General features: G+C 54.8%; 1 long non-coding RNA gene across 1 annotated transcript; it reads right to left on the bottom strand.

Moving 5' to 3' along the window:
* Nucleotides 1–3,575: 3,575 nt before the first annotated feature.
* Nucleotides 3,576–11,364, bottom strand: LOC104874619. The gene is made up of 3 exons (XR_783787.2): nucleotides 11,144–11,364; nucleotides 10,305–10,434; nucleotides 3,576–3,744 (listed from the first exon to the last, which is right to left on the bottom strand). It is a non-coding gene; the product is annotated as an uncharacterized LOC104874619 (long non-coding RNA).
* Between the last annotated feature and the right edge of the window lie 66 nt (nucleotides 11,365–11,430).

Raw genomic sequence — 11,430 nt, 5'->3', positions numbered from 1 at the left:
GATATCCTTCATAATCTTGGAGTGACACGTGTGCCGCTCAGCGTCCCATTGCTGTGACAGCACACCTGCCACCATCAGTGTGGGAAAGGCCTCCATGGGCTCACGGCGTCAGAGGTTTCAGTCCCTGGTCACTTGGGCCTGCGGCTGCACCATACATCACAGCTGGGCATGTGGTCAAGCAGGATGCCCACCTCCTGATGGCTGGGAAAGAAAAGGTCAAGAGGAAGAGGCCAGGAGCCCACTGTCTCCTTCAAGGCTACACCCTAGTGATCTCTTTCCTGCAGCCCCGCTTCCTGAAGGCGCAGCCACCCCCAGAGTGCTACAGGCTGATGACCACACCTTCAGCACATTCCAAGTGCAAAGCATAACAATCTACAAGGTCACTGTGAGGAAAATCAAGAGATAGTGGATTAGACAGTTCCCAAATTAATTTTCAAGCTGATTGGCAGAATAAAAAAAAAAAATCTCTATCCAAATTCCAACTTAGTTTCTGTGGGATTTAAAATTTATATAGAAGCCAGATGTGGTGGTGTGCACCTGTAATCCGGGACTCTGGGAGGCTGAGGTGGGAGGATTTCAAGTGCAAGGCCAGCCTGTGTAAGCCAATGAAGCCCTGTCTCAAAAAGTAAAAAGGGAGGGCCGGGGATTCAGTTAAGTGGCTCCGTTGCCTGCCTCACAAACGCAAGGTCCCAAGTTTGATCCCCAGTACCAAAAAAAAAAAAAAAAAAAAAAAAAAAAAAAAAAAAAAAAAAAAAAAAAAAAAAAAAAAAAAAAACAGTAAAAAGGGGTTGGAGATGTGGCTCAGTGCAAGGGCCCCAGGTTCAATCTCCAGCATAGCAAAACTTTAAAAAATCATATGGAGGTATATATTTAATTAAACAAATATTAATGGAGCACCCAGTATGTCCAGGGGATACTTCCACGACTCACAATGCCTCCAAGAAGTGAACAACAGACAGAATAAATTAGCAAGTTACCCAGTGTGGCAGAAAACAGTAGACACTTGAGAAAAACTGAAGACACAAACAGGGCGGTAGGTCTACAGAGGGAGCAGGACAGTTGAGGTGGTATCAGGGTCGGGGACAGCTGTGAACACCTGGAGGGGTAAGGGGGGCATGCCTTGTTGGACATCGAGACATTTAAAACATTAATAGCCAGGACAGCACAGGATGGGCAAAGAGAGGTCTGAGAAGCAAGAGCAATGGATTCAGGGTCCCAGGAACAGACCTGACCTGTAAGGATGCCCCATCTGGAGCACACAGCCGCAGGGGGATGGGCTCCCCCAAGTGACTGGGGACAGCAGCTGCTGACATGAGCAGGACAGTGAGATGCTCCTCCTAATCCACCCTTGGAAATCAACACTAGGTGCACAAGACAGGGAAGGGTTCAGACACCAGGGACAATTGGTACATGGGGGATGGGTGGTATCAGGAGGAATCAAGCTCTGGGGCCAATGGCACGAGTCGGCAAGGAGTTGTTACAGTGTCTGTGCAGTCAGACCTCTGTGCTGGTGTCCACCAGTGTCTGTAGCTGCTCCCAGCACTAACATCACAGCCTGAGCCCCCCAGGCATCAAGATTCTCCCAAGGAGCCTGGCCTTGCACTGCAGGGCTCTAGCTCCTAAGAGAATCGACAAGGAGTCACTGCTGCTGATCTGATAGGAGGCAGAGCGCAGGGGGTGACGGAGGATAGGGAGCAGCTGTGAATACAGACAAAGCTCTGCTCCTGCTGTGTGGCTGGCTCCTGACTGGCCATGCCCAGCACCGGTCTAACCTGGGGACCCTGCTATGACACATATGGAAGATAATACAGAAGACAGATTCATGCATGACCCTGAGGTCCGGCAGGATTTCTCAAGAAAGATGCAAAAAGGCTGAACAATGAGAGGGCAGTGCTGATGATTATTAACCGTGCATATTAACAGGTCTGTGCCACGTGAGTAAGGAGCGAGGCACAGGACGAGACAGTGGGGCGGGTGAAACTGACAAAGCCCCAGCGTGTGCAGGAAGAACTGCAGCAGGTCGGAGGCAGAGGCAGAACACAGTCAGCCAGACAGGAGAGAACCTGCCTGGACCCTCACAATGATGTGGCCGTGTGCCTACTGGCAGATGGCAAACACTTGGCCCCATTCATCATGGATTTGCAAACCTACACCGTGAATTCAACCCGTGGCCCAGTGAGATGCTATTCTGGGCCACGCAGTGCGGCCGTCTGAGGCGGGTAACTGGAGCTTCCTAGTCACTGTGCGGTCCGCTGAGACACGAGCAGGCTGCGGACAGCAGCGCAGAAACGCTGCAAAGGGCCGCAAGTCCTGCGCACCGTCCTCAGCAGCACTGCTGGCGACAGCTACAAACCAGACACAGGCCGAGTGCTCCTCACCCTGGGAGGCAAGCTGTCCCCACAGTGGAACGCGACACGGCGGGACAGGGCACGCACCAGAAGCACGGGAATCTCACCAGCACAGCGCCGACAGAGGAGACAAAAGCCAAGCAACGAAGGCCAACCAATCTCATTTCTCTAAGGCTCAGGGAAAAGCGTGTGGTCTGAGGTGCGATCAAGCGCTAAACTATGGAGAACCCCAAGGAAATAGCACAGTAAACCTGAGAGTGCTGACAGCCGCTCAGGGGAAACAGGGAGCTCAGACTGGGAGGGTCCCTGGAGCTAGTGTGTTCCGCAGTGTCACCTGGCTGGAGGCCAGACCTCCCCCAGCTATTGCTGAACCGTGCACACACCTGCCACACGCCTTTCTGGGTCCCGGCTCACTAACATTTGCCATCGCATGAATGCGTTCCGTGCGTCACGACATCCCTTAGGTCAGGAGCTCGACATGTCTGCTGTCCTCAAGGGGTTGCCTTGGCCTGGAACCTGGCCATCCTCCCACCCCTGCTTCTCACCCAGCAGAGATGAGGGGAGCCCTGGGGCGGGGCAAGTGGCTCCGGAACCCGCCCTGGACAACAGCTGCCCCAGCAGCCCCTCCTGGGCCTGGGCGCCAGGCCAGTTCTTTGGGTGTGTATTGGAGAAGGTTCCGTAGGGCAGCAGGGTCAGTGGGAAGAGTGATTGCACAAAGAGATGAGTTAGGGAGAATGCAGGATGAGAGGCGGAGTCGGCAGTGGTCGTCGGCACCCTGCGAGGCGGATGCCCTGGCTCGGGTCTCTCCCAGGGTCGTCACTGTGCTCTGCCTCCCAGGAGTCGCCTGCCCAGGACCCCAGCCAGATGTCCCATGTGCTCCTTCCAGGGACTTTCCCACCAGGAGACACTGCACTCTTTGTACTTGTACCTCAGCAGTGACAGTGCTTTAATTCTTTTTCTTTCCTCCTCAGTACCAGGGATGAACTCAGGACCTTGCACTGTGAGGCAGGCCCCCACACCACTGAGCTACATCCCCAGCCTTGGTTCTTTAATTCTTGCTCTGGGCTGGCCCCACCCCTGAAATGCCTTCGGTCCCAGCATCTTTCACCCCAGTCCCTCTCTGACTTTCTTAGTGTTGTCTTTGCATTAGAAGACAGACTCCCAGCTATTAGTGATGCCCACGGCGCTCTTTGTTTATTTTTGATTTTTTGAGACAGGCGATCCTTCTTCAGCCTCCCGAGTGCAGGATGCAGGTGATAGACAGCTAAGTTAGAGGTATTCAGGGAGCCAGGCAACTGGGTCCCAGAAGTCAGTGCCAGATGAAAACACAGCAACGCAGTGGCCGGAGGCGCGTCTGAAGCAGGCTAAAGTCACGCTGACCGGACTGCGCACTTCCCTGAGGGACGGACAGAAGCTGGGGGTTACCGGCGCCCTTGCGGGCTCTCCCCTTTTCCTCACGGCCAGTGCCGCACTGTGGTGGGTGCCCCCCAGGCCCCGCAATGAGACCGAGGCCACCAAGACCAGGGCTACAGCTTGCCCACCACGGTGATGACGCCAGGGTCAGCATTGCCTGCACCACTTACTTGTAACCTTAGTGGGTGCTTGCAGTTTTTACCACATTGTGCCCACCCCTGGCGACTTTGCTCTATAAAACTTCCTCTGAGAAGCAGACTGTCTGGCAGCCCCTTTGGGACCCCTCCTGTCTTGTATTCCCCGTTCTTAGTCCTCGCTCCTGTTCCCAGTAAGTTTTCCTGCCCTTAACTGTGTCCGGGGAACACAAGCTCATCGTGGCCAGCATCTAGCGTGTTGCAAGTGGCATTGATCGTCCCAGATCAAGATGGCCACAGATGGCGCCAGGGGCAGCATCTGCACGTGGGAGAGGAGGAGGCCAGCTTGGAACCACACGTGGGGTGACCGGGCTCGAACCCCACCTAGGGAGCACGGGGCAGACTTCCCCATCTTCTCTTCTGCTGGCTGCGGCAAGGACTTCCCTTGTGTGCTCCGCCTGACACACATGCCAAGCGCTCGCAACATCTAGTAACAAGTCAGTGGGTCACAAAAACAGCCTTAGAAACTGGATCTAAATGGGCGTGGTGACCTGGGAGTCACAGTCACCTGGGAGGCTGAGGCAGGAGGACTGCAAGTTCCAGGCCAGCCTGGGCAATTTAGCAGTTTAGTGAGACCCTGACTGTTGCAAAAACTTAAAAATATAAAATAGAACTAGGGATGGACAGTAGTTCAGTGAGAAGGTCCTAGTACTGCCCAAAGAAAGTAAAAGGAAAGGAAAAAAAAAGGCAATGAGGATCTAGTGAGACATAGTGCCACAAACCTATAATCCTAGGTCTTTGGAGGCTGAGGCAGAAAGACTGCAGTGAGTTTAAGGCCAGCCTGGGCTGCATAGCAATACCCTGTGTCAAAAAACCAAACAGAAGAGAAGAAATAAAGAAAGAAGTGCGGGGGAAGGAAAAGGAACATAAACAGGGACCTAAGCGGGAGGGGAGTGCACTGCATCACAGCCTCCCCCGGGAAGATCCTGCATGACCCTGGCCAAGGACGACTCTTCATTTCCTCCCCTGCCCGCCGAGCCTTAACTCCGCCACAGGGCCACAGTGTCGCTGGTCATCAAGAAGAGGCCTGCGGTTCCACCTGGGCCTTTCCCTCCAGGAGATCACAGGTCCTTTCCAGGCAGTAGCGCCCCGGGGAGCGCCAGCGGGCACCAAGGGCACGGGGCTCCCCCGTAAAGCCAGGCCAGGCCAGGCCAGGGCCCCTGCTGAGCGAATGGCAAGGCTGGTCCCCCACAGAACAGACCTCGTTCCCAGCTCCGGGGGAGGCTGGGGGCGGGGGAGGACGAACTCTCACAGACACCAACTATTTCTGAAGTGCTTTCCGTAATTGCTGTTCTGTCAGGTTTCAGCCTGGTGGGAGCTGCGTCGAATCACTGAGTAGGAGTTCAGAATAGACAAGTTAATGGTCCATGCGCAGGGAGAGGCGCTGGGTTTCCGGGACGGCAGGGCGCTGGCCGCGACCACCACAGCCACACACGGGGGGAGGCTCCAGGCCCGGCCCATACCCCTCTGGGAGCACAGGGCCGCGTATGCAGAAACACAGGTTGAGGAGGGCCTGCAGCTGGGGCAGGGCTGAGCCCCCACCCCGCACCCCCGGCCTTGGCCCTGCTTTAGCAGCCCAGAGGGAGCGCCTGGTCTCTCCTGGCCCTGCTCTGGATCTGCGGCTCCACCTGCCCTCACCTTGTGGCACCTTAGGGCTTTTCTGTTGCTTGTTTTGGTTATGAGACAAGGTCTCACTTCATACCACAGGCCTGGCTCATTATGTGTCCCAGGTTGGCCTTGAACTCGCAGCAATCCTGCCTCAGCGTCCCAAGGGCTGGGATCACAGGCATGTGTGCACTGCACCTTAGTTGTGAGAGGAGGCAGTAGAGTCTACGGCAGGGCTAGGGACAGTGAGGACTTCCTCACGCGTCCCTCCGCCTACTCACCTGCCCGTCCATCCACCCACCCACTCGTCTATCCATCTGTTCTTCCACCCAGACATCCAGCCCGCCCTCCTCACTTACCTGCCTGACCACCGAAGCACCCACCGGTCCGTCTGCATCCCCCGTGCGCCACCCATCTACCCCCACCCAACCCTCCACTTCTCCACACCCCTTCCCCGGGGATCAGGAGACAGAGACGCAGACAACACGATCCCAGCTCTCAAAGAGCAGAACGCACCATCCAAGGCAGGGAGGACGTGAACAGGAGCCCCGGAGGAGGGGCCACAGGAAGAGCCAGTCCAGCCTCCACATCTCGCGGCCACGGAGGGCCCGGGACGTCTGACTGCCGAAGAGGGGCACGGGAGGAGCAGCTAAACGCTGCCCAGAATGCGTGGTGAGGAGGACGAGGACGGTCCCGGGAAACCCAACCCCTGCAGCGGAAGGTCACGGGCAGTGCAGGAGGTCAGCTGAGAGGAGCTGGCCACCGGAGGTGCCTAGAGCACGGTCACAGAGGCGGGGCGCTTGGAGGCGTAGACCCTCAGAGGACAGCGGGCCATAGCACAGGGAGGGTTTGGATCAGGGAGTGGCGGGGACACAGAGCTGAAGGAGATGGAGTGGCCTGGGGCCTTGAGCATCACGTTCAGAGGGAGGACAGCACTGATGAGATTCGTCCTAGGGCCTTCAGGGGCGAGGGCGGTGGGTAGCAGCAAGGACCATGGCTTTGCTAGGGAGGAGGCCAGCGAGGGCACCCTCACCCGAGCACCTCCCGGTGAGGTGAGGACAAGGAAGCTGGGGAGGGGTGGTTTCACCCAAGCACGTGGGCTCCCCGGTGTCCCCAGACGGTGGTGGTGGCAGAGAAGGGGTCACTCTCGCTGCCCGCTCTGTGCCCTTCAGCTGGAGTGCCAGCCCTGGCTGCCTAAACCAGGAAGTCGCAGCCTCTCCGGGACCTGCTGGCCAGCTGAGAGAGGACACAAGGTGGGAAGGACCAGGAGGTGTGAAGCCTTAGGAGCCTGGTTCCCCACTGCTGCTGCAGCCCCAGGGCCAGCACTTCTAGAGGAATTCACTCCACAAAGGCCCCCACGCAGTCCACCCCAGGACACACGTGCTGCTGCCTGGAGAGCTCCCGGCCCACAGGAGAGCCTTCCTCTGGCGCTGCTATCCTGAGCACAGCGAGAACCCGGGCATCCGGCTGGCACAGCCCTCTTCCACACCCTTCCCGCTGCCTGGTGTTCCACCACCGCTCCACACGGCCCGCCTGCAGTCCGCTGCCCTGCCACTGCGGTGACCCTGCCTTGGCCTGGGAGAACACTCCATACCCCAAGTTCAAGACAAAACAAGCTGCTGTCCGCTAGAGCAGGACAAAATCCAGAGCAAGTTTTCATCTACCCATCGGTCAATGGCCACTTTGTAAGGTTCCAGAAGCTGGCAGTCGGGACAGCCCCTCTCACAGACTCGGCCATACAGCGGGCACCAGCCCAGCCCTCAGCACTCCACCTCTTAAGGTGGCCACTCCTTATGTATTTTTAGTTTTAGCTTGTTTTTTTATGTTTTTGTTTTTTTTTTTTCCTGAGACAGGTTCTCCCTATGTAGCTCAGGCTGGCCTTGAACTCACTACATAGCCCAGGAGATCCTCCTGCCTCAGTCTCCTGAGTGCTGGGATCACAGGTGTGCAACACCATGTCCTGAAAGGCAGCCACTCCTGAACACCACGAGCAATGCAGTTTGCTCGGAGATGGTCCTGCCACCAGTTCACTTCTGCGTTAGCAAGACATCACTGCCATGCCACCTCTCCTGGCAGAGTCCCTCCCAGGTCCCAGCACCATGCCGCTTTACCCTCTCCCCCATACCCAATCCAGAGCCAGATTCCGCCAGGACTCTGGGCGCCCAGCACAGGCCAGGTGTGGGGGCGGGGCAGCTGAGCTGAGCAGGAAGTGAAGTTGGTAGGCACCGAAGTGAATGCTCAGCCCTGGAAGGGAAGCGGGAGGAGGGAGGGCCTCCTGCACCCTGCTGTGCCAGGCACATGCAGTCTTTGGATTATTCGGAATGTATAACGCAGACAGGGAGTGTGAGAGCTACACAAATACCTGCATACGTGCCTGATTCGCAGGGTGACAAAGCACATCCGGGGTACTACTGCCCAGGTGAGGCCGTCAGCTTGGACAGTGCTTCCAGAGCTCCTCTGTGTCTGCCTCACCACTCACGACTGGCTTCCTCCTCCTCCAGGCCACTATTTCAATGTTTTGTTTTATTTTGCTTTTGGTCTTTGAGATAGCATCTCATTATATAGTTCAGGCTGGTCTCAAACTCACAGTGAGCCTCCTGCCTCAGCCTCCCTAGTACTGGGATTATAGGCAGGTACCACCATGCCAGGCTTCGTCAACTTTTTTTTTTTAATTTAATTTTGTTCTTTTGCAGCACTGGGGATTGAAGCCAGGGCTTGCACCCTAAACTGCATCCCCAGCCTTTCTTGAGACAGCAGCTCCATAAGTTGTTCAAGCTGGTCCCGAACTTGTGACCCTCCTCTCCCAGCCTCCTGAGTAGCTGGGATTACAGGCATGCACCACCACTCCCAGCATGTAGCCCAGGCTGTCCTGGAACTCCTGAAAATTCCCTGCCTCAGTCTCGAAGTGCTGAGATCACAGGTATTTGACACCACCCCAGGATTTCAACTTGTAACTGTTACCTTTCCTTTTTTCAGTTACATCAACTACGTCAGTCTTTTTCTAGGTAACTCTGCTCAGTTCTGGGAAGCTGTAGCTCTGAGGAGTAGGGTCAAGGAGCACACTGGCTCGGGGTGACGTGGTTGTCATCAGGAACCGGAGATACAGGAGGAAGACCTCCGTGTACAAGAACTGGGCCAGGCTGACATGGGCGTTCTGCCTGAAGGGTTAGAAATATGACATAGTGGCAGGGACAACATGTGCTACGCCTGTCCCTGGGGCCACCGTCCTCTGGGGGATTCTGTGCCCCTCCTCTTCCCCCTAACATTCCAAACTGGATCTTGTACTTGTATTTTTGTCTTCCTCTTTCCTGGTTTCTTTTCTTACTTTGGTGGAGATCTGTGTGTCTGAAATGTCTACACCAAGACCCTTATTGATAGTTTGGCTGTGTACAGAATTCTGGGTTGGACATCGTTTTCCTTCCACATTTTGAAGTTATTGTTCCACTGTTTTCTTCCTACAGCTGCTGCCATTGGGAGGTCTGGAGACATTTCACATCCTTTCCCCTTGCTTTTCTCTTTAAATGCTTGTAAAATTGCTTTTTACCTCCAGTGTTCAAAATTGCACAGTCACGTGGCTGGGTGTGGGTCAATTTTCATTCACCGTGGGAGTCACTACTGTGTCCTTTCTACCTAGCTGCTGCTCATCCTCTTTGGCGCTGATAATGTCTTAAATCAATAATTTATTTGACAGTTTATTACCCTGCATTTTCTCTGTCCTTTCTTTTTGAAACTTTGGTGAATAAAATAATTGGTCCTCTGAAGTAGAAATCTAATTTTTTTTGGATCTACTTTTTCTTATTTGCCATCTCTTCATTACTTCAATCTACTGTCTTATTTTTCCTCAACTATCTTTGTATCGTTCTATTTGGGTTTATTTATTTATTTATTTATTTATTTTTGTACTGGGGAATTGAACTCAGGTCCTATGCTTGTGAGGCAGGCAGCAGAACCACTGAGCTAAATCCCCAGCCCTATTCTATATGGTTTTTAATTTCTGCTACCAGTTTCTGATTTCCAGTAGATCTCTTACATAAATTTTTGTTATATTATGTGGGCGCATGTATTCCATGAGTGTAATAGCTCCTTTTGTCAATCTTAGGATAATGATGGCCCTTTCTCCCATTTTCTTTCCCTTGCACATATTTTTTGTTTGTTTTCTTGGGTTTGGCTTTTGTTTTTGTTTGCAGTGCTGGGGATCTGACTGAGGGTCTGGTAGGGAGAGTTTTACTCAAGCCACACCCCAGTCCCTACCAGCATAGTCTGGATTTTGTTGTTGTTGTTTTTACTTTTGGTATTTTGAGACAGGGCCTCACTACGTAGTTCATGCTGGCCTTGAATTTATGATGTAGCCCAGACTGGCCTCAAACTCTTAGCAATCCTCCTGCCTCAGCCTCCCAAGAGTTAGGATTACACTTGTACACCACCATGACCAGCTATAGTTACTGGTTTTGCCAGTTACTTTTTAGCTCCAGCTGACACAGCAGAAGAGATGATTTACTGTACCCACAGCTGAGAACAGAACTAGTCTAGAATGCCACAGGTCCAGGGCAAAGGGTAGTGCTTTAAGTATAAGCAAGATGGGTCCCTCAGAGGAGCGGGTGGCCATGAAGTCCCAGGTTCTCTGAGACAGGTTCTAGACAGCGGACAGCAGCACACAGCAGATAACTTGCAAAGCGTCCCTGTGCTCCTGTCATCCCCTCTGGCCTCCACAGTCACAGCTAGTTTGTGTGGACCTCGGTCTCACCTTTCACCTGTAGCCTGCATGCATCTTGGCTTCTTCTGCAACTGGTTTCTAGGAAGATGGTGCCGAGGCCAAGTCTGCCTTTCAAGTCAGGAGCCTCCCTTCAGCTCTAGGGCTCCTCAGCTGCCTGCTCCTGGTAAGGGGTGAGGGATTAGAGAAGCCTCTTGCATGGCACCCCAATCACTCTGGAAAATCAGCTCTTCAGCCAGGCAGTCTCAGAAGACCAGCCAGCTGTGCACGCTCCATACCCGCTCCACTTGGGGACAGCTGACACCTAGGCTCCCCCATGTGAGTGTGGCCATGTGACTGGCTCAGACAGTGGACAGGAGCAGAGGCCACCAGCTGGCCCGTCAGCCCCAGCCCTGGGTGCTCTGTCCCCTTTGAGGTGGGAAGCAGGTATAGATGCTCTGTTGAAAATGAGGCAGCCTGGATCCCCAAATCTCCACCCAGAGCCCCGTGCTACCCAGGAGCACCCAGCTCTGCGATGTGAAGGGCAGCAGCACAGGCCTCCCCCCGGGGGCTCGGCGGAGTGGTCACACAATCCACTTAGGAGCGGGACAGCGGAGCCTGCACTCCACAGGGATGGAGTAGCAGGGACTGAAGCTACCTCTTCTGGGAACAAGGAAATAACCGGGCCAGAGAGAGGAAACACTGCACAGATCCGGGACAGCTGGCCACCCTGATGCCAGGTGCTTTAAACTCTTGCTGGAAAAACGGGCTGGTTTAAATGTAAACAAATAAATGTTGATGGCTGCAACAGTGCCAGGCCTTCCTTTGTCCTCCTTACTGCCTTCCAGGCCACTGTCCCCAGGATGCTCCCCTTGCCTCCCTTTGCCTCAAACCTGGTATTGTGCCTCTGCGCGCCCTCCTCAAGAACAGCCATCCAGGGATCCAGCGGGCCACAGAAATGCAGAGCAGGTGCATGTGGGAGCCTTCCTCCTCCTCCAGGGCCCGCCCTCCCGCCGCCGCCCTGGGTTGCCTAGGAAACGCCCATGCGCCTCCACCTCTAAACTGCACTCTGGGCATTTTAGACCTGGCCTCAGTGCACTGGACAACCGGGATGCGGCGCTGCTGGAGGTGCCCAGAGGGCTGGGGGTGGGGCCTGAGGGGCTGGGGCGGGGCTTTTTGG

The sequence above is a fragment of the Fukomys damarensis genome, unplaced genomic scaffold (assembly GCF_012274545.1).
Source record: "Fukomys damarensis isolate Sample0158 unplaced genomic scaffold, DMR_v1.0_HiC HiC_scaffold_35, whole genome shotgun sequence".
Classification (NCBI taxonomy): Eukaryota; Metazoa; Chordata; class Mammalia; order Rodentia; family Bathyergidae; genus Fukomys; species Fukomys damarensis.
Note: the sequence above shows the minus strand (reverse complement) of the source record. Positions and strands in the feature narration are given on the sequence as shown.